Consider the following 24,187-nt stretch of genomic DNA (forward strand, 5'->3'; position numbering starts at 1 on the left):
ACACACACACACACACACACACACACACATATATATATATATATATATATATATATATACTATTATTAGTACTATTTTACATGTAATTGGGAAATAAGATATACAGGCACTGGGGCATAGAGATCCACTGAAAAAATTGAAAGAAGTATGGGAGAAAATATGGGAGAGAGCAGATTGGAGAAGGGGATATCCTGTGGGACTGCTATTTTGGGGTGGTGGGAAGGGGAAAAATGGGGAGAAAATTTGTAACTCAAAATCTGGCGGAAACAAATAATGTAAATCAGAAGTTAATAAAGCATTTTAAAAAAAGGAGAATTGGGAAAGAATTTTTACAATCAGTGTCTCTGACAAAGGCCTCATTTCTAAAATATACAGAGAACTGAGGCAAATCTATAAGAATGCAAGTCATTCCCCAATTGATAAATGGTCAATGGATATGAACAGGCAGTTTTCAGAGGAAGAAATTAAATATATCCATAAGCATTTGGAAAAATGCTCTAATTCACTATTGATTAGAAAAATGCAAATCAAAACAACTCTTAGGTACCACAGCCCATCAGTCAGATTGACAAAAATAACAAAACAGGAAAATGATAAGTTCTGGAGAGGATGTGGAAAAATTGGAATACTAATGCATTGTTGGTGAGATTGTAAACTCATCGAACCATTCTAGAGAGCAATCTAGAATTTGCCCAAAGGGATTTAAATAAGTATATACCTTTTGACCCAGCAGTAACACTTCTAGGGCTTTATTCCAAAGAGATCATAGAAGTGGGAAAATGACCTGTATGTACAAAAGTATTTATAGCAGCTCTTTTTATGGTGGCAAAGAATAGGAAATCAAGGGGATGCCTATCAATTGGGAAATGCCTAAACAAGTTGTGGTATATGAATGCAATGGAATGCTATTATGGTATAAGAAATGAGGAGCAGACAGACTTCATAATAACCTGGAGAGACATATAAACTGATGCTGAGTGAGGAGAGAAGAATCAGAACTTTGTACATTATTACAGACACATCATATGTGTGACAACTAATTTTGATAGACTGGACTCCTCTCAACAATGCAAGGTTTTAAAACAACTCCAAAAGACTCATGATGGAAAGGATTTCCACATGCAGAGAAAGAACTGAAGGTAGATTGAAGCAAACTACTCACTCTCTTTTTGTTTGTTTTGTTTTGTTTCTTCTTTCTCATTTTTCACTCTATTAATTCTTCTTTACAACTTGGCTAATGTTTAATTTGAAGGTGTCTGTAGATCCTGTGTTTGATTACATGCTACCATGGGGGAAGGGGGCAGGAGAGGGAGCAAGAGAAAAATTGAAACCCAAGGGATTGATGATTGAATGTTGCAAAGTAAAAGTAAATAAATAAATTAAAATTAAATCCCCAAAAAAGAAAAGAAAAAGCCCTCCCGAAAGATCAACCATCACTGGCAGCAAAAAAAAAAAAATTCTCTTTTCATATCCTTAGTTTTACTGAATAGCTGAAGTTCAAACTGAAATTCAGCATTTTATATGTTCTTTTTTATGGAATGATGTCATACTCTTACTTTTATCTTCTATTGTTTTGCTTATCTTCTGTGCATTTAAAAAATCTTACTAGATTTAGTGATTCCTTTTGCAATCATTTGTTCCATTTCTTTGCCTCCATTTTCCCTTATTACTGGAGTTATTTTCATTTATGCCTTTGGAATATCATCCTTGAGCTTCTAATATCTCTCTAAGTATGACTTTTCTTGTAGCACTTTAGATAGTTGAAAACTACCTGTCTTTCCTATGAACTCTTTGAAATCAGTTTTCCCAAAATCTGGGGTGTATCAGACTTGCCTGAATTTCTTCTCATTTTTCGGAAACTAAGAGAGAGTGTTTACTTTCTTCCAGAGTTTCAATCATTCCTCCCATCACTATTAATTCTTTCACTGAGAATTAGATCCAGAATATGCTTTGTCTTCTCTTCAACTTTTGAAAAAGGGAACTTCCTTCTCTCTTCCCCCCTGACTGGTGTCCTAAGGGTAACTCTAAGGATCCGAGGAGTAGTTTCTCTAATGTCATCACTCATGAGCACACTTTATTATAATCCTGTTAGATTATCAGTTAATATCAATTAGCCAACCAATGTTATGTAGATTTTAGTAACCAGAATTTAATAATATGATATAATCAGAATAATTACTAGATAACATGGTCCAAATCAGGGTTGCATTCCCTCACAGATACATCCAGTATCCAGAGAAAAATGGGTTAAAATTTCACCTGCATATATGCCAAAGTGTAACTCACAGATTCTGGTTAGAAAGAAGTCCTCTTCTATTTTAATGTGATGCTAATGAAGTTCTTAGATATAGTTTTCTACTATGCTCCTGAAAAAGTGAAGAAGTATCCTTTACACTTTGCTTTTAGCTTATCCTAGTCTCTCAATGCAGATACTAATGTCAATGATATGCTGGAGACACTGCTAGGTTTCCAATGAGAAACTGCAAATATTTTGACCTCTTAATGTTCACAAAATTATACTATGGTCAAGGTGTACAGGATAGAGGCTTGTTCCTTTTCTTCTCTCCCCCATCTCAAATCATTCTCTCTCAAGATCCTACCTGGAACTGTACCACCAGATTCCAGGCTGGAATGCTTTTGGAATATTCTACTTCAAGTCAGTTTGCTGTTTTATCCAATTCCCACAGGGCATGACTGAATCTTTCACCAATCTCAATTCAATTGCTTTCATCTCATTTCATCTGATGTCTTAAAGCCTTTCAATCCTTCCAAGTTAATTACATATCGTTCATACATAGTGTATGTCTTTAGTTTATTTAATGTGTCTCTAAGAATTATTCTCATCAAGTTTATGCATTTGATAAATTAATTAATTGACAATTTGTACTTTCTATGCTGGTTTGGGTTATGGTAGACACCCCCCTCACATAGGAATAACTTTCACATCAGCAGTATTTTATAACAGTTAAAAATATAATCAATTTCATTTTTGTAATTTAATTTGTTACTTATATGTATCACCTTCAAATTCTGTTGCCAAAGAAAGTGCTCATGATAAACATTGCTAAGTGTAGTCTATGACTCTTTGTTCCCCTCCATTGCTTTTTCTTTATCCCCATTTACCAATATAGCATTCACTATCTTTAAATATTCCTACTTTTTAACTTCAGAGTAGAGCAGAGTAGCTAGCATTAATAATAGAAAGAGTGATTTTTGCCTGGGAGAATTTGTTGGTGGGGTGGCCTAACAGAGCGAAAGCTTGGGATGTGTGTGTTCCCTGCATTGCTGATGTGTATGGACTTTGTCTTAAAAAAAGAACACTTTGGATGTTGGTGATCCTTGCATTGCCAATGTGGACTAACTTCTTTATTACTGTGGTGGTATTGGCTTCTTGGTGTTTGAATAAATGTCTTGATTTCATCTTTGAGGAAGAGTGTCTATTATAACTTGCAATTCAAACCTGGAAATATGCCTGCATATTCATAGCAGCTGCTGTGGGTATTGCATTGGCAATAAAGTTACAATAGTCTTTTCCTTTTCAAAACTGTTATTTATAGCAAGAATGAGAATAGTGATGTGATGCAGTTCTTTCTAGGGTAGTTTATTGGATAAGGAAATCACTTTTAGCATACAAATAAATATGTTTAAGTTTGTAGATATTTCAAAAACTGAGGGATTCTTAATACTCACTAATTACTTTAAGGTCACCCTGCCACTGCCACTACAGAAGTAGGAGGAGCTACCAGGACTGAAGTCTATTATTCTTTTTTTTTCTTTATTTTATGGATTCCTGCAACCAAGTATTTCATACCTGGTCTGCTTTCTGATAATGAAGCAGCATCTTTCTAATTTTCAAGGCTGAGCCATCAGATATAAAAACAATCTATTTTTGGAAACATACTCAACTAGCTTCTACCGTGGCACTTTCACAACTTTCAGAAACTAGAATTCCTTGACATTGCTTTCAATAGGCAATGCCATGATAAGATATAGGATTAGGACATTTTGGGAGGGAAGGTTTCCACGTTATTTTTTTGGAGAAAAAAAGTAATCATCAAACATGATATTGAGATGTCATTTTGTTTAAAAATTAAAAGAAAAAACAAATAGGGGTGGAGCCAAGATGGAGGAGTAAAAGCAGGAACTTTCTTCAACCCCCACTCCAAACATGTCCAATACCTGTAAAAAATTACTATAAACAAATTTTGGACTACAGAAAACACAAAGAGCTCAAAAGTCAAGTAATTGACAAGCAAGATGAGCAAACAGAAGGAGAATAATCAGATGATAAAATATTTGGGGGGGGGACAAAAAGGAGCAAAACATGGGACCAGAAGAAGACAATAAATTCAAAATTCCTGCATCAAAAGATTCCAAGAAAATTTTGAACTGGTTGCAGACCATGGAAGAGCTCAAGAAGGATTTTGAAAACAAAGTAAGAGAAGTGGAGGAAAAAAATTCGAAGAGAAACAATATTGATGCAAGAAAATCATGAAAAGTGAGTCAATAGCCTGCTAAATGAGACCCCAAAATACTGAAGAAAATAACACGTTAAAAATAGGCTAAATCAAATGGCAAAAGAGATCCAAAAAGCCAATGAAGAGACAAATGGCTTATAAAACCCAATTGGCCATATAGAAAAGGAATTTCAAAAGCTCACTGAAGACAATAATGCCTTCAAAATTAGACGGGAGCGAATGGAAGCTAAAGACTTTATAAGAAATCAAGATACTACAAAACAAATCTAAAGAAATGAAAAAAGAGAAGGCAATGTGAAATATCTCATTAGAAAAATCACTGAAATGTAAAATAGATCCAGGAGAGAAAAATTTAAAATAATTGGATTACCTGGAAGCAATGATCAATAAACAAGCCTAGAAATCATCCTTCAAGAAAGTCTCATGGAAAATTGCCTTGATGTTCTGAGGGAAAAATAGAAATTGAAAGAATTCACCAATTGACTCTTGAAAAAGATTCCCAAAATAAAATTTTTGGGGTGGATCCAAGATGGCGGAGTAGAAGCAGGACCCCCCCCAACCGCTCCTGCTTCCACCTTCCCCAATCCATGTAAAAATGGGACTCTAAACAAACTTTGGAGATGCAGAGCCCACAAAATGAAACAGAGAAGCTAACCTCCCACTGAGAACAGCCTGGCAGGCCAACACAGCACTCTGGGAGCTGAGCCCAGCCTCAAGGCAAGGCTTTAGCCCCAGGGTGGGCCTGACCAGCCATGGCTGGAGGCACTCCAGATCAGCAGCAGCTTTGGCCACTTCCAGATTTATCAACACACAGATGCAAAGGACAAAGTGAGAGGTCAGTGCAGTCTGTACTTAGGGACCAGTAAGTGGGAGTGCATGGCTTTTGCTCACCCTGGTGTGAGAAGCCTCTGAGGTGCCGGCACAGCCAGCCAGCTCCACATTCAGCTCCTGGCCTGCAGAGTGTAGGTAGACCAAGCACTAGTCTGAGGGGTAATCACTCTTGCTTTAACATCCTTGGATCTGGATTGCAATCTACGGTGGAGGTCCTGGGGTGTATGTCCAACTTGCCAGAGCCTGTGTGGAGACCTCAGAGAGGGTACCCATCTAATATCTCTGGTAACTGAGGAAACCCTAGTGTTTGGGAGGAAAGCTCCCCTGTCTGGTAGCAGAGTTCTACTGTGGCAAAAAGCCCAGGGGTCAAGTGACTGAAGGGTGACATAACCAGGCAAAGAAAACAAAGCAGACAGAAGATTCCAACATTACACTCCTATTTTGGGGAAAAAAAGGAGCAAAGCATGGAACAGGAGGAAGACAGTGAAGTCAGAACTCCTGTACCAAAAGCTTCAAAGGGAAATGCGAGCTGGTTATAGGCCTTAGAGGACCTGAAGAAGCAGATAAGAGAAGTGGAGGAAAAATTGGGAAGAGAAATCAGAACAATGCCAGAAAATTATTAAATGAGAATCAACAGCCTGACTGAGGAAAATAACACTTTAAAAAACAGACTGACTCAAATGGCAAAAGAGGCTCAAAAAGGCAATGAGGAGAAGAATGCCTTAAAAAGTCGAATTTGCCAGATGGAAAAAGAATCTCAAATGCTCAGTGAGGAGAATCATGGCTCCAGAATTAGACTGGAGGAAATTGAAGCTAATCACTTTATGAGAAATCAAGAGGCTGTTAAACACATCCAAACAAATGAAAGAATAGAAGGCAATGTGGAATATCTCATGGGAAAAACCAGTAACCTGGAAAATAGATCCAGGAGAGATAATTTAAAAATTATTGGACTACTTGAAATCATGATCAAAGTAAGAATGTAGAAATCATCCTCCAGGAAGTTCTCAAAGAAAACTGCCTTAATATTTTAGAATCAGAGGACAAAATAGAGGTTGAAAGAATCCACTGATCACCTCCTGAAAAAGATCCCAAAAATAAAACTCCTAAGAATATTATATCCAGGTTCTGGAATTCCCTGATTAAGGAAAGAATATTACAAGCAGCTAGGAAGAAACAATTTGAATATTGTGGAAACACAATCAGGATAACCCAGGATCTGGCAGCTTCTACACTGAGGGATTGAAGGGCTTGGAATATGATATTCTGGAGGGCAAAGGAGCTGGGATTAAAACCAAGAGTCACATACCCAGCAAAACTGAGTATCATGTTTCAGGGGAAAATATGATCATTCAGTAGAATAGAAAATTTTCAAGCATTCTTGTTGAAAAATCCAGAGGTGAACATAAAATTTGACATTGAGATACAAGAAGCAAGAGAAGCATGAGAATGTAAACAGGAAAAAGAAATCATCAGGAACTTATCAAAATTGAACTATTAACATTCCTACATGGAATAACAGTAATTGTAACTTATGAAACTTTTCTCAGTAGTTGAAGGGAATAGAAACATATATATATGTATATATATATATATATATGTATAGGCATGTGAATACTTTTTTTTTAAGCAATTGGGGTTAAGTAACTTGCTCAAGTTTACACGGCCAGTTATTTCTGGGTGTGGTGCTGAGTGTCTGAGCCCAGGATTCGATCTCCAGGTCATCCTGACATTGGAGCCGGTGCTCTTACTCGCTGTGCTACCTGGCCGCCCCACGGGCATATGAATACTTATGTGAATGTGTGTATATATGTTTACAGGTACACATAGATAGAGGGCACAGTACCAATTCAACAGGAAGGGATGATCCTTAAAAGGTGAAATTAAGAGTTGAGAGAGGAATATAATGAGAGGGGATGGGGAAAAACAGAATGGGGTAAACTATCTCATACAGAAGAGGCAAGGGGAAATGGTTACATTGGAGGGGAGAATAGGAAGGCAAAAGGGAATGGGTCAACCTTATTCCCATTGAATTTGTCTTGAGGAGGGAATGAAATAGACACTAAATAGGGTATCTCACCCTCCAGGAGAGCAGGGGGAAAGGGGATGAGAGGAAGTATGATGGAAGGGAGAGCAGGCTGGGGGCGAAGGAAGTTGGAAGCACCCATTTTTGAAAAGGGACGGGATCAAAGTAGAGAATAGAACAAATGAGAGGCGAGATAGGAGGGAGGGAAATATAGTCAGTCTTTTACAATATATCTACTATGTTATTGTTTTGCTTTAGCCCACATGTACATCCTATACTAAAATGCTTGTCTTCCCAGTAAGGGTGGGTGACAAGGGAGGAAGGGAATGAATCTGGAATTCACAATTTTAAAATCAAATATTCAAATATGTATGTGTGTGTATACACTATTATCAGTACTATTTCACATGTATTTAGGAAATAAGATATACAGGCACTGGGGCATAGAGATCCACTGGAAAAGTTGAAAGGGGTATGGGAGAAAATATGGAGAAAGCAGATTGGAGGAGGGGATATCCTGTGGGACTGCTATCTTTGGGGGTTGGGTAGGAAAAACGGGGAGAAAATTTTTAACTCAAAATCTGCCGGAAATGAATGATGTAGATAAGAAGTTAATAAATCATTTGGAAAAAAAAGAAAACTTCTAGGAATATTATATCCAAATTTCAGAGTTTCCAAATCAAAGAAAAAATGTTACAAGTAGAGAGGAAGAAACAATTTGAGTATTGTGGAAACACAATCAGGATAATACAAGATCTAGCACCTTCTGCACTAAGGGATCAAAAGGCTTGAAATATGTTATTCTGGAGATCAAAGGAGCTAGGTTTAAAACCAAGAATCACCCATCCTACAAAACTGAGTGTCATGTTTCAGGGGGAAATATGGCTATTCAATGAAATAGAGGACTGTCAAGCATTCTTGATGAAAAAAAAAACAGAGATGAATGTAAACTCTGACTTTCAAATACAAGAAGCAAGAGAGGCATGTGAAGGTAAATAGGAAAAGGAATTATAAAGAACTTATTAAAGTTGAACTATTTATACTCCTACATGGAAAAATAATGATTGTAACTCCTGAGACTTTTTCTCACTATGATGGTAGTAGTTGAAGGGAATATAAATGTATGTGTGTGTGTGTGTGTAGACATACATATATATAGAGAGAGATATGCATGTATAGAAGGATATATGTGTATATATGTGAATGTGTGTATATGTGTGTACATGTATACATAGAGGACACAGGATGAGTTGAATATGAAGGGATGATATCTAAAAAATAAAATTAAGAGGTGAGAGAGGAATATCTTGGGAGGAGAAAGAGAGAGATAGAATAGGGTTAATTATCTTCTGTAAAAGAAGCCAGAGAAAACTGTTACAATGGAGGGGAAGAGCAGGAAGGTGAAAGGGAATGGGTCAACCTTACTCTCATTGAATTTTGCTTAAGAAGGTAATAACATACACACTCAATTGGGTATCTTACCCTACGGGAAGGTAGGGAGGATGAAAGAAGAGAGGGAAGATAGGGGAAGAAGATAGTTAGAAGCAAACACTTTTGAAAAGGGACAGGGTTAAAGTAGAAAATAGGGTAAGTGGGGGTGGGATAGGATGGAGGGAAATGTAGTTAATCTTTCACAATATAACTACTATGGAAACATTTTGTGTGAGTACATATGTACAACCTATATTGCATTGCTTTTCTTCCCAGTGGGGGTGGGTGAGGAAGGAAGAAGGGAAAGAATCTGGAAATCAAAGTTTAAAAAAAATGTTTATTTTACATGCAACTGGGAAATAAGATATATAGGCACTGGGGTATAGTAATTCATCTTTCCCTACTAGAAATTTATAGATTGATGGGGTAGGATATAAGAAAGAACAGATTGCATGAAGGGATACTCAGTAGGCTCACTATCTTGATGTGGGGGTCGGGGAAAGATGGGGAGAAATGTGTAACTTATAATCTTGTGGAAACGAATGTTGAAAACTAAAAATAAATAAATTTTAAAATAAATAAATAAAAATCAAATATGTAAGTTTTCCAAGGTTTCTCTTAACAATTTTCTCACTATTTTTCATTATTAATCTTTGAAGAAAAATATAATAAATGGAAATTTTCAATAACAATTTTCTAGTACGTTTCTTCACCGCTAGCTGGCACAGTGAATAAACCATACAGGTCACATGTCCTAGGGTGTTGCTTTTTGACTGAGTCCAAGTTTTATAGAATATATCCTTTTATTAAGGGAATTAGTTCTGTGAAGTCTGAATTCAGTCAAAGGGATGCACTTGAAGACCTAGAGAAATACATGTGGCCTTGAGGTTCCATGTTCCCCATACCTGGAAGAGAGTTAGGCCTGAAGTTAACAAGATCTGAATTCAAATTTGACTACAGATACTTACTAGCTATATATAACTATGCTTAGTTACTCTAAGCAAGTCAGTTAATTTCTATCTCTCTCAGTTTCATTTGTAAAATGGGGATAATAATATACATATGTGAGGTTCAAAAGAAATTATATTTATAAGGCATTTAGCATAGTACCTGGCATATAGTAAGTACTCTATAAATCTTAGTTGCTGCTGCTGCTACTACCACTACTATTACTTCTACTACTATTACTACCAAAAGTTAAATAAATTGACATTTTCAAATTACATAATATGCATAATTCATTAAAATAATGTTTGTGTTTTAAGACATTTGAGTGTATATAAGAAACATTTATGATTTCTTTGATATAGAAAACTCAATGTACTAATGCAAGTAAGGATGGTCTCTGCAATTCAAAGTCTTAGAGTACTGTTAGAGGACTAAAATATCTTGCTCAGGGTCATATACCCAGTGTGTGTCAGATGCTGGATTTGCATATATGTATTCCTAGTTCTTAGGCTAGATCGCTTTCTCTGGAATATATAAATAACATAGTAAGAAATATTTGATAAGTCCAAAAGTACAAAAATATCCTTTACTTTTTAATACTGTCCTTGTCTTTTTAACTTTGCACATTCATTCATTCAATCATAAATACTATTAATAGTCACTTATTGTGCATCCACTAAGTTTAATGCAATATATAATGGGAGATCTGCTAAGGACTAGAAAAACCAAGAATATTAAACCAAAGTCTTAAGGGATGTCCATATAGAACTATTTTGAAAGAAAATGAATAATGCAAATCAGTAAGCTAAAAAATTGACTTATTATAGGGCTTATTTTAGAGATTAAAATATTATATATCAATTCATGTGAAAAGAATACCAACAAAATTATAACCATAAGATGGCATGATTAATAGAAAAGCAATTTGACACTTCTTCCCATCACTTTATTAAAAAACAGTAAAGGAGCATTTTTCTCACTCTTTGTGTCTTCTACTTAGGCTATGATTTAAATAATAAAGAAAAAAACTTGTACAAGTTTGAAAAAGGAGCATGAGACAGCTCCATGAGAAATTTAAGAGTAGAGATCTAATAATTTGTTGTATACACAAGTATACCATTACCATGTCAGCTGGTTAACCAAAGTAGGAAGGGACATTTCTGGATCAGAAACAAACAAAACAAACAAACCAAAAAAAAAAAACCCAAGAAAAAAAGTGAATTAGGTGACAGTTGATTCCATCTGTCATGCCATCTGCCCTCATTTTACCCCTTTGCCATCCAAGCAAGTAATGTTTAAATATCCTATCTCTTCTTACTAATTCTCCCCTTCCTAAGATTGATTGGAGGAAGAAAACTCTGGTGACATTCAGTAAAAGAGCAGATAGCAGAAACAATTGCTGATTCAGTGAACCCAGGGGCAGCATCTGAGTCCACCATTGAATTCTTCCCACCGTGATCTTTTTAGATTTTATCCAACTTCCTTTCTACCTTCCTGGGGCAAGGTCAACAGGTGACAATGATTTCAGCAGTGGGACATGATGAAGGTTAATCTTGTCCTAGGGTTAAAGATGTGATGTACAAATTGGGAAAAAGCAAATGCAACCTGATGGGCAGACCAGGTTTACACCAAAGAATCTACAGCTTGCTAAGACCAGAAACCTGAGATGGGTTGTGGCATTGTCCAGAAGTGGCATAGTAAAGGGTTGATTGGGAGGCTGGATATGCCTCCTATTAACTTTATGACCTTAAGCAAATCACATTATCTATTTGGTCCCCATTTTCATCAATGTAAAATGAGGGAGTTGTAATAAAGGACTTCCAAGGCCCCTTTTAGATTTGTCTTAGGACCTGTTTAGTGTAAATCTGAGAGTTTTGGTAGTCTCTGATATGGGACTCAAAATTACTTCTAGATGTTGACATAGTCTATCTCTATTCTGTATCCCTAGTATTATCTCTTTCGCTATTTGCATAAATGAGTCCTTCCCTTATTCAACTCTATTTAGATAGTACTGTTACATTGTGGAAAAAATACTGAAATCATTTTCACCAGTCAGGTCATAGCATTAAAGAATGACCCAATAGAGGCTGAAGCCTCTTGTGTGGCCATTTGTTGGGATGTGACCAGATGCAATAGGGAAATCAAGTGTATTCAACACTTTTTATAAGACCTAACAACAAAAATAACCTTTCGCAATAATTGACATCAAAAATACCAAGAAAGGGCAAAAAGATAATGTTATGCTTGTCAAAGTTTTATGCCACTGTGAAAAAGAAGAAACAGTAAAGAATGACAATTGTAGATGGATTTTCTGGGGATGATCAGGTTTTCCATGTCCTTCAGGATGACACTTTTTTGTGTGTGTTTTCATCAAAGTTTGGAACTTTGAAAATGCATAATCACTCAAGGTTTGGTTTGACAATAACACAGGAAAGGCCAAGTGGATGAAAAATGTCTATTGTTCAAATTGTGACATGCATTTGAAATGACAACTCACATTCAATACACAGCGCAAAATACAAGTGGAAAAGCACATTGTTAGACTCCATTGTCACACTGATGTATAAATCTTACACTGATGTCTCTGTGATGAGGAAACTGAACCCCAGGGATCTTAAAAAACTTGGTGAAGGTAAAAAGTAAAGTAAAAAAGCAGAAGAGCTGGGGATTTAAGCATGAGATATCTGACTGTAAATTCAACACCATTTCGACAATACTATGTAGCTTTTATTTTTAGAGCAAAGAAATCCATTTACCTAAGTTGATAGCAAAGCAAGGAGGATGTATCTTACACAGAAATCAGAAAGCATACATATGTAGATATATGCATATAGCAAAGAATACAAAATGAAGAAACTCCCCCAATGGCAGCGAGATAATTTAACACAGCCAAGAAAGTCCCAAATAATTCAATAAAATCAATAAACATTTTTTTAAATGTCTACATATGCCAGGCACTGTAGTAAGCCCTGAAGATAAAAAAGCAAAAGAACGTTCTTGCCATCCAGAAGCTTATAATTCAGTGGGGGAGATAGCATGTAAAGAAAGCTATATGCAAGATAAATATGAAATAATTAAAAGAGGGAAAACACTGGAATTAGAGAGTTAGGAAAAGCTTCTTGAAGAAAGTGGGATTTTAGTTGAGACTTAAAATAAACCAGGTTGTCCACTCAAAGTGGAAAATTCCCCAAAGTCTCTAGTGTAGTAAGCTGGGGAGACAGACATTATAAAAGCTGACAATTTCTCTCATGTCAACTTTTTTCCCAGCAACTTCCAATCTTAAAGCTTGAATTGTGCAAGCAAAGCCTAACTACTTGACTGGTGCTATAGCTTGATGCCAAGTCCCTATCTTGCATCCCTCCCATTAGGAATAGCTTGATTTGACCAGATTGTAGGAGTAGTGAATGCATCAATGTCAGTCAGACAATTGTGGGTGAAAAGACTAGTTGCTAGATAGATGTTCAGAGATGTGGAAAACCATATGAAATCAAGAACGAAAAGGACAGGGAGCACCAGCCCAGTCATTGGCTATTGATGTTTCCCTGGTGGGATTGCTATAACAGTAAATGAGATACTAGGTGACAAATCACATTTATAATTAAAATATTTTTATTTTTATCATTTTCATGAAGTGCTTTTTGGAACCAATTTAACAATGCAATGCAGCAGAATGGCTCCCAACGAACTCCATTTCCTTATCCTGATAGATCATGAGAATATTGCATATTTTAATTTGTGTCATGCTTTCCTTATCAAGAAAGTTAGGATAGAAGAGGTGGAGCCAAGATTGAAAAGTGAAAGCAGGAACTTGCTGGAACTCTCCCCCAAACTCCTTGAAATATCTGTAAAAAAAAAAAATTACTCTAAACAAATTCTATAGCTACAGAACCCACAGAATGACAGAATGAAGTAAATCTCTAGCACAAAACAACCAGAAAGGCCCACAGGAAGAGTATATCGCAATGGGCTGGGAGCAGAGTGTAGTGTGGTGTGGGCTGCAGCCAGTATAGACAGGGCCAGAACAGGCCTCAGAGTACTGAATCACTGCAGCTATGGCAGTTTCTAGACTTCTCAATGCACAAATGCCAAAGAGAGCATAGAAGGTCAGTTGGAAAACTCTGTGGGACCTGGGTGAAAGAGGAGTGTGGTTCCACTGCCATCTGTCACCAGCCCTGGGGTGGTGGAGGCGGTAGTGGGGGCAGCAGCAACAGCAGCATTGGCAGCAAAGAAGAAAAGGAGTTTTTGAGGTGGATGAAAGTAGGGATTCCAGGCATGTGGGAAAGTGAGTACAAAAGCACAATAACAAGTGACAGGGAACGGTATGTGTGGTGCAGTAAGGAACCATTGTGTTAGATTATAGAGTGTGGGAAGAAGAATAATGTCCAGTAAAGATTGAAAGATACATTAAGACCAAATTGTGTAGGACTTTAAACACTAAAGAGAGGATTCTGTATTTTATCCTAGACTAAAAAGCAAGCCATTAGACCTGATTGAGTAGGGGACTCATATGGTAAGATCTGTACTTAAAAACCTCTTGTTCAGTAGTATGTAGAATGCATTGGACTGGTAAAAGGTCTGAGCTGGGTAGACCAATTAGGAGATTGTTGCAGTGATTGAGGTGTAACCTTACCTAAGGAAGTATTTCTTTATGTAGAAAGAGATGTGATGGACTTAGAAATGGCAAGATTTAGCAATGATGACATATGTGGGGGGAAGGAGAGTAAGAAGTTAAGCATAATGCCAAGGTCATTAGAATTATGATTCTGCCTATGCAGGGGTATGAAAGTTCATAAATTAGGGGAATTGGGAAAAGAGAAAGGGGATTAGGACAATTTTGATATTTTGAATTTAAGATCTCCCTAAGACAACCCCTATTAAGGGCCCAAGACAATTGGTGATGCTGAACTGAATTTCAGAGAAGAGACTGAGACACAATACTTGCATGCATATGTCCATACACACATGCATATAAACATGTAAACACATGTATGTATATATACATATATACATAAACACAGGGTTATTTGCATAGAAATTATGGTGAAACCCATGGGAGTTGATGATAAGAAGGTATAGAACCTTTGAACTATGCAAAATTAGGTGAAGTGATATGGTTGATGAGCTAGCAAAGGATCTGGAAGTTCACTCAGAAAGGTAAGAGATACAGAAAAGAGGTATTTCATAAAAGACCTCACTGTAATCCTATATTTCAGCTCCCAAACATGGCAAAACTTCTTTTAAAAAGATATCTCCATAATCAGTGCCTCTAATTGCTTTCCTCACACTCTGCAATCTGCCTTCCAAACTCATCATTCTACTGAAACTGCTTTTTCCAATGTTACCACTGATCTTTAATTATCAATTCTAATGGCCTTCTCCATTCTTATTCTTCTTGAAAAATTTGCAGCCATTAACACTGTCTATCATACACTTTTCCATGGTAGTCTTTTTTTTTTTAGTTTTTATGACACTACTTGGTTTTGTTTTCTTACTTGTCTCACTTCTCCTTCTTAGTCTCTTTTGTTGAATCTTCTTCTAGGTTCTACTAAATAACTATGAGTGTCTCTCAAACTTCTGATCTGGGATCTTTTATTTTATCTTTCCCTACCATTTCATTTACTGGCCGCTAGGTGGCACAATTGATACAGTACTGGGCATAAAGTGTGGAAGACATTGCATGAGTTCAAATTTGGCCTCAGAAACTTGCTAGCTAACTCTGCCTCAGTTCTTCATCTGTTGAATGATCTGGAAAATGAAATGACAAATTACCCCACTATTTTTGCCAAGAAAACCCCAGTTGGGGTCAAGAAGAGTTGGACATGACTGAAAAAACAATTGAGAAACAATTATTTCCTTAAGTGATCTCATCAGCTAACATGGATTCAATTATAATCTCTTTGAAGAGAATTCTCAGGTCTATTTATCCAAACCTAACCTCTCTCCTGATCTCTATTTTCACATCTAGAACTATTAGACATCACCAACTTAATGTCTTCTAGTCATCTTCAACTCAACATGTTCAGAGCATTATCTTTACCCTTAAATCCTCCTCTCTTTCTAACTCCCTTATCACACTATTAAGTGTGGCACCATCCTTCAATGATCCTAACTAAGCTATCATCTTCATCTTTTTACTCTCACTGACCCTGTCTTTTCCCAAATCCAGTTAATTGTCAGATCATGCCATAAAAATGTCTTGTATATTACCAATCTTCTCTTCTTACACTTCCATCATCCTGGTACAGGTCATGATCATGACACATTTGAATTATTACAATAGTCTTCTGGTTGTTCTCTCTCTCTTAAGTCTCTCTTTATTCTAGTACATCATCTATCCATCTGTCAAATGAAAAAAACCAGAGCTGAACAGAAAATTTGACTTTCAAATACAAGAAGCAAGAGAAGCATGAGAAGGTAAATTGGGAAAAGAAGTAATAAGGAACTTATTAAAGTTGGACTATTTACATCTCAACAATGAAAAATAATAATTTTAACTCATAAGACATTTCTCAGTATGAGGATAGTTGAATGTTATATATATGTATGCATATATATGTATATATAGGAGGGTGTATGTGTATATCAATATATATGTGAGTGTGGCCATATATATGTTCATGTATACATAGACAGGGGGGCATAGTATGAGTTAAATATGAAGGGATGATATCTATAAAATAAAATTAAGAGGTGACAGAGGAATTTATTGGGAGAAGGAGAAAGGGAGAGACAAATTAGGGTAAATTATCTCATATAAAAGTGGCAAGAGAAAACTGTTACAATGAAAGGGAAGAGCAGGAAGGTGAAAGGGAATGGAACAACCTTACTCTCATTGAATTTGGCTTAAGGAGGGAATAACATACATACTCAATTGGGTATCTCACCCTACAGGAAATTAGGGATGTAGGAGATAGGAGGTGGGATGATAGAAGGGAGGGCAGATTGGGGGAGAGGGTAGTTAAAAGCAAACATTTTTGAAAAGGAATAAGGCCAAAGGAGAAAATAGAATAAGTCGGGGACAGGACAGGATGGAGGGAAATAAAGTTAGTTTTTCACAATATAACAATCATGGGAATGATTTTGGTAACTACACATGTACAACCTATATTGAATTGCTTAACTTCCCAGTGGGAGGTGGGTAATGAGGGAAGAAGGGAAAAAAATCTGGAATTCCAAGTTTTAAAAACAAATGTTTAAAAAATTGTTTTCTACATTCAACTGCGAAATAAGATATACTGTCACCAGGTATAGAAATCCATATTTCTCTACTAGAAAGTTGGTGGGGGGTGATGTGGGCGGATAAAAAAAAAGAGAACAGATTGGGGGAAGGGCTATTCAATAGGCTTGTGAATTTGGGGTGGAGGTAGGAGAAAGATGGGGAGAAAAAACTGTAACTCAAAATTTTTTGGAAATAAATTTTGAAAACTAAAAATGAATAAATTAATTAAAAAAAGAAATATGGGGAAATAAGATTTGTAGATTGACAACTGTGTGGGGAGTGTGTGTATGTATGCATGTATATGCATACATGCATGTATTTATGTATATATATACATATATATGCATTTAGAAAGAGGGAAATGTTCATTTATTTAGCGCTTTGAGCCATGAACTAACATTTTCCTTACATGGAAGAAAACACACAAAAGGGTACTAAAAATGATTTGCTATGGTTTTGAAATTTAGAAAGTAAGGAGCAGACCTGGAAGGTGATGGAGGCTGGCTGACAGTGGACCTCTTCACAAAATGGAGACCCCAAAAGGAACTCACTGAAGAAAGAAGAGGACTGGTCTGACAGAGAGATATTACAGTGTGAGAGAGGGCTACCAAGATGGTTCGACATTCTAGGATGAGAGCACCCCAGAAAATGAGGGAAATTCTTGAATGAGACCAGTTGGTTTTGAAGGCATAGTTTTGAAGTTGAGAAATTCAGGAGTAGTCTCAAAGTGAATGAGAAAGAGAGAGAGAGAGAGAGAGAGAGAGAGAGAGAGAGAGAGAGAGAGATGTGTACTTTGTATAATCACTGATCTAACCACTAGTGATACAAATATAAGAAAACTAAATAGTCCCTTCCCCTAAAAAAAATGAGTATCTTGCTAAGGGGAAGGTAATATATAAATAGGAGCTGTAAAAAAAGGGTTAAAGGAAGTGGCTTAAGAATGCTTTGAAAAATTGTAGGGAAGGCTGGTTTCTAGCAACAAAAACGCCTACTAAGAATCTGCCGCTGCCTGAAGGCAGGCAGACCGGAAGACCTGCCGGCAGAGCAAGCCCGGCAGGGGCACTGGCGGCCAGGGCTGCTCGGAGCCCGGCTCCTAGCTCCGGCGCCTCAGCGCCCCACCAGCCGCCGACGCCCTGCTCCAGTACAGCCTGCTCCTGCAGCCCCTGGTGGGGAACAAGCGGCAGCCGCGGCTCCTGGAACCCAGCGTGCTGGGTGGGATCCCGAGCCCAGCCAAGAGCGAGGAGCAGAAGGTGATGGAGAAGGCCATGGAGAGCTGCGCCTTCAAGGCCATGCTGGCCTGCATCGGGGGATTTATTTTGGGAGGAGCATTTGGAGTGTTTACTGCTGGCATTGATACGAACGTGGGCTTTGACCCAAAGGATCTCTATCGAATACCAACTGCAAGAGAGGTTCTCAAAGATATGGGACAGAGAGGAATGTCCTATTCCCAAAACTTTGCCATTGTGGGCGCCATATTCTCCTGTATGGAGTGTCTGGTGGAATCTTATGGGGAAAATCCGACTGGAAGAACAGCACCCTCAGCGGCTGCATCACCAGAGGAGCCATTCTTTGGCTTTAGAGCTGTTTTAAATGCCGGGGTCATCGGCTGTGGAGGTTTTGCTGCTTTCTCTGCTGCGATCGATTATTACTTACCATGAGAGGAGATTCTCCTGGGTGAGAGACCGACCACCCCATCAGGAGCCATGCATGGAGGAGGCCTGTCCTTTAAGCACTTTGCCTGAACCATGAGTCTGAAAGCTTCACTGGGTTTGCTCTCCCTCTCCTTGAGTGGTGGGTGACACAAGGTGGGCTCTGTTGGTCACCTCTGCTGCTGCCTCCAGTTTCCCGAGCAGCTATACTTTGCTCTTTCCAGGTGCTGGCAGACTGCCTTTGATGGTGATACTCAGTCCTTCCTGGACTCCACCCAGAGCTTTCTAGTAAGAAATGCCACAGAATAGCCCCTTCGAACAGCTCAAGGACCGTTTGTTGACTTTAAGGAGTTATGAATCGTGACTGCAGCTGTCCACCCTGCCTTTATTACTGCTAACAGACATTCTTTACTATCCTATGTTGGGATTTTTTGCAGGCAACATATCTGTGGTTCCCTTATTTGAGGGAAGGGAGAGGGTCTCGGGGCAAAGTAAAAGTCACTTGTTCCTTCTAGCCCATTCTGTGGCTACCACCAGGTCATCCTTACTGTGGAAAAGGTATATTTAAATACAGTTTGAAAAGACAAAAAAAAAAAAAAAACAATGCCTACTAAACCTTGGGACTATGGGCAGATTCCAATATTATGGTGGAAGGGAGATGGTGATGCTTTCCAGTAGCATATTAAGTGTGCCCTATTTTTTAGTCTGTCATATCCTTTTCATATTCAGAATGTTCATTCCTCCCAATCATATATTATTTTCAAATTTACCAAGCATTTTATCGAAGCTTCCATTAAATGTATTGATAAAATTGTTAAACATTATAAGTGATGAGAGAACCCTGGGATTCTTTACTAAAGACCTCAATCAACTGTACAGTCGTCAATTCATATCATTCCATCATGCCTACAGGTGCAGCATGGGAGAGTCTTGTTTTGTTCTTAATGCTTTACTAAAATTGAGGTATGTTATACCTACAACTTTCTTCTCATTTGCTGGTTTAACTCTCTTTTCAAAAAAATAAAATGAAGACAGTTTAAATGGATATATTCTCAATATTTTGCTCTTAGTGATAATTTTTATGGATGCTGCTAAGCTATATCCTTAATAATATGTTCTGTCAACCAGAAACAGTTCTGTCAACTGGCCTTTAATCTGTGGGTGGCTGGAGATGAGAAAAAGCAAGCTAGAAAAGTCAGGAATCAAAGAGAAATATAATTCCAAAGTGAGGGAAATGGCTTGCAAGCAAGGATACATGTGGTGGAGCTCCACCCCTAGTGGGTGGGGGCATTTAGGAAGTGTGGGGAGATCATCATACATATACCCATGGCTACACAAAGAGTTGTAACCCTGACCATGAAGGATAACAGCAATAATGTGCTAAATTTGATTTATAGCAGGACTTCTTGATCAGAGAATATTCTGGGATTTTGTTGTGGCTGAGAACATGAAGAGGGTGAGTGCAAAGGATTGTTGTCATGCCAAGCTCAGGGCACAGCCTTCTAACTGGGCCTTAGCTCTGGAAAACAGGATATCTCCTAACATCTTGATAATTCCATGTTTTTGCCAATGCAAAAAATAAAAATATGTGCAGAGTACATCTGTATTTTTGACTGATGCAGTTTCCTCATATGGAATATTCTTGGATGAAATGTCATGGAATACTTTGAACAGAAATGTTGGCAACATCTGTTGAAAGACAATGCAGTTAGGACAGAGATTTTAGTATTTTTTAAATTTCATTTTATGTGAAAGAAATTAATCTGGAGGATCTAAGCCTGAGAATGGTAAAAGGTCAGGAGAGGCAATCTCCAATTGTCTAGGAATTCAGAGTCTGGGAGTAAGAGTTCATGCCAAGTTTTTAGCCCAGCATTGATATATGGAAAGGAAGAAAATGTGACTGTTGGACTCACAAGAGAGGTAGTTGATCTAAAGACTTTTTTATTGTGCTTTCATATTAATATCTTAATGTGAAGATGTTGTAATTTGGGGGTGGATAAATGGCACAGTGCAGAGAGGGTTGGACCTGGAATCAGGAAGGCTTTAAACATGACCTAGGATACCTACTAATTGTTTGACCCTGGGCAAATCACTCAAACCTCTATCTGCCTTATTTTCCTCATCTGCAAAAAGGATATACTTGGGGTGGCTAGTTAGCGCATTGAGTAAAGTGCTGGCCCTCGGAGTGGACCCGAGTTCCATTCCGGCCCCAGACACTTAACACCTAAGCAAAAAAACTAGCCGTGTAACCTTGGGCAAGTTACTTAACCCCAATTGCCCTCCAAAAGGCAAAAAAAAAAAAAAAGGATATACTTGCCAGGATTATTGCAAAGGCAAAATGATTTAATATTTTGTCTGCATGCACATATGTGTGCGTTTCTTGTGTGTGTGTGTGTGTGTGTGTGTGTGTGTGTGTGTGTGTGTGTCTTTTTGGAGAGGGGAAGACACGGGCGATTGGATTTAAGTGACTTGCCTAAGGTCATACAGCTATTAAGTGTTAAGTGTCCGAGGTCACATTTGAACTCAGGTCTTCCTAACTCCAGGGTTGTTGCTCTATTAACTGTGCCGCCTACCTTCCCCAAAATGATTCAATATTTGCAAAGCATCTTATGCATTTTGAAGTGCTATATATATATACATATATATGTTGAATGCTATTGCTGTTGTTGTTTGGTGGTGGTGGTAGTGGTACCAAAATTAGGTAGAAACAATGCTAAGTCATACCCCACACTCCCCAGAGATTTAGGTGATTTATTGGAGATTGTATTCTTAAATTGTTGGGGGAAGATCTCTGTATCTTTATTCTTGTTTTATCTCTTTTCCCTTTTAACAAGCTAATCACAATAGAAATATGTTTGTGCTTCGTTTTTGAAGAAGACATGGCATCAGGGACATGATGAATGTCAGAGTTCAGTGACACTGACCAGCTGCATGATTCAGCTTGAGGTGAGTCAGGGGCTTCAGGATACCATAACAAGCTTAACCTAGGGTAATCTTGTCCAAGAAAATGACAGTCAGGATCTATGAAGTAATGAGGGGACTAGCCTGGGTCCTAGTGAATATGTCATCAAAGAGCAGTTTGTAATTTTGATGTCAGAGCTATAAAAAGGAAATGCAGGGGAGAAGAGCCACATGATCATGAAGATATTACATGTACCTATTGACAATGTGAAAGTAAGTTATATACAAGAGTTTACAGAGGATCTAATTACCTCTGTAGTACATGTGCTGGACTACAGCAATGCACTGAAAGGTTGGTATGTGGAGAAAAGTCAAGATTTTACCTCCGGTGTAAAAGCATTGACTACTGAACTGCTCTCAGCATTAAAATGTACCTCTCCCCACCTCCTCTCCCCAAGGGACACACAGTTGGTGCTGTGACAACAACTTGATTGAAGACTGTCTGCTTAAAGTGCCCAGATCTCAACAATGTTAAATGTGGTCACAGGACAAGGATTCCTTGTTTTGCATTACCATGTAGAGCTTGTGAATTTCATCCTAAAGTGTAATGATGGCAGAGAATTCACGATCCTCCTTATGATTCCTGCCATTGTTTACATCAGCTCCTACCTGCCTACAAAACTATGGCACACATGGAAACTGATTTTTTTTCTTTTCAAATTCATGGCTACAACTTCGCAAAACTTTGTATTATAACCAAAGTTTCCTGCTTAGTAGTGTTAAAGGACAGAGATTTCGATATATTTGGTAGGTTTTCATTTCACTCCTGAGAGGTCAAAGGCCAGTTTCAACGGGACAATATATCTTGTTTACCATTTCAGCCAGCATTGCATTGTACACATAAAGTAATGATCATTACATGTATTTGAATTATGGGCAACAAACTATCCCAAATGGACTGCTCATGGGAGATCAATTTGATTACTTTGGGCTTCAGATTGATTACAATTTTGGGAAAGGACACAGTAAAGCAAATCCTAGGTGCTCTACTTATAACAGCCCTCAGCTATCAGCCAGGGAAAACTTTAAGTTAGATACTTGTAATGTAATGCCAAGGAAAGGCAACTTCCCAAGGTTCAAAATACCAGCATAGGTGCTCTCCATTTTATTCAGTGTCAAATTAAGAACAGAGAAGGTCAAAATATGACATCATTCAAAATACAGCATTTACTAAGGGTGATTAAATAATCTCCAAGAACCACCCCACCCCAGGACCTTCCATTCATTCAATCAATTACAAAGTCCCTGTTCTAAATACTACTCCACCCCTAGGCTGTACCTACATTTGGTCCATCACAAAACCCCTCTTCTCAAATGGAGATTAGTTTCCAAACATAAGTAAAGTACATTCATTTGTTCAACCACAGAACACAAAAAGGTCAAAAGTTCCCCACCCCTGGATCACAATTGAATCTACCCCAGAGTTACATCAAGTTTAAGCACAGCACTTAATACCCAAATGGAGGTCTTTTCTTCATCTTGACAAGAGGCAAGTTCTCAGCAATCTCAGTTCCTGGGGAGACAAGGCTTAGCAAGGCCACAAGATACATTGCCAGTCTCTTCATTAATTCATCCTCTGTCTGCAGAACAGTCCTAGAACCCCTGAAAACATTAGCAAAACCCTCTCCCAGGATTTCTGTAAACATACAACAAGAAAATCCTTCTTCAGGGCTTCGGAACCAACAGAAAGGTTCCCAGACCCGTGCAACAACAGCACTGCCCTTCACCAGTGGACAGTATTCATTCTCTGTCTGCAGGACAGTCTCAGTAGCTCTGAACCAACAGAAAGGTTCCCAGACCCCTGCAACAACAGCACTGTCCTTCACCAGTGGACAGTATTCACTCTCTGTCTGCAGGACAGTCTCAGGAGCTCTTAGCCAACAGCCAGGTTCTAGGACTTCTTCAACAAAAGGACTATCTTTCACCAGTGGACAAATCTGGCAAAACAACATCAAAACAGACAGACAAAGTACCAGCAAAACAGCCATGTCTTCTCAGTCCATGGCAGCTCCGGGGGCAGGTCTCAAAAGTCCAGGGTGATTCAAAGTGGCCCTTAGCAATCCTCTCAGTCTCTCTCTGCCTCCACAAGGGTGCTGCTTCCAAAAAGTTCTTTTGCCTCTCTCTTGTCTCTCCAAATCTACGTCACCAGCTCCTCCCAGTTCGTGTCTCTCTTTTCAAGTCAACAAGTCCATCCCACAGGTGGGATTAACAAACTCTGGGTTTTAACACAATCAATTTGAAAACCAAGCCAATACAGGGGAATCTTTATATTCCATTACTATCACAATACTCTAGAAGTATAGGCTGTTGGAGATTTTACAAATAAAAAGTTAACCAGTAAGAAAAGTGTTCTTTAAACTAACACTGCTTCTTAGAAATGATTGAAAAAGTCATCATAGTGAAGCACTTCCAGATCCATGTCAGGAAGAGGAAACAAAAGAATAAGGTTCCTCAGCTGCATGTTCTTAATAACTAGGATCTGATCATCCTGTGACTAAGTTTTTAATCCCACTCTGTCTTAAATTCATTATGGAATGAAAATCTTTCCATTGGCGCCATATCTAGATTCAGATAACTGTCTGGAAGTAGGGAAGAAGGTTGTTGACTGGATGAGTAAAATGATGCCCTTTGATTCTGCTCTCTA

General features: G+C 38.0%; 2 pseudogenes; both read left to right on the forward strand.

Moving 5' to 3' along the window:
• The first annotated feature begins 13,788 nt into the window (after window positions 1–13,788).
• On the forward strand, window positions 13,789–19,186 carry LOC138163961 (mitochondrial import inner membrane translocase subunit Tim22 pseudogene; annotated as a pseudogene).
• An 843-nt stretch (window positions 19,187–20,029) lies between these two features.
• Window positions 20,030–23,900, forward strand: LOC138163962 (MTOR-associated protein MEAK7 pseudogene; annotated as a pseudogene).
• The last annotated feature ends 287 nt before the right edge of the window (window positions 23,901–24,187 follow it).

This window comes from Petaurus breviceps, unplaced genomic scaffold, assembly GCF_028583685.1.
Source record: "Petaurus breviceps papuanus isolate PSGF00001 unplaced genomic scaffold, PetGlider_PUasm1.0 189, whole genome shotgun sequence".
NCBI classification, from domain to species: domain Eukaryota; kingdom Metazoa; phylum Chordata; class Mammalia; order Diprotodontia; family Petauridae; genus Petaurus; species Petaurus breviceps.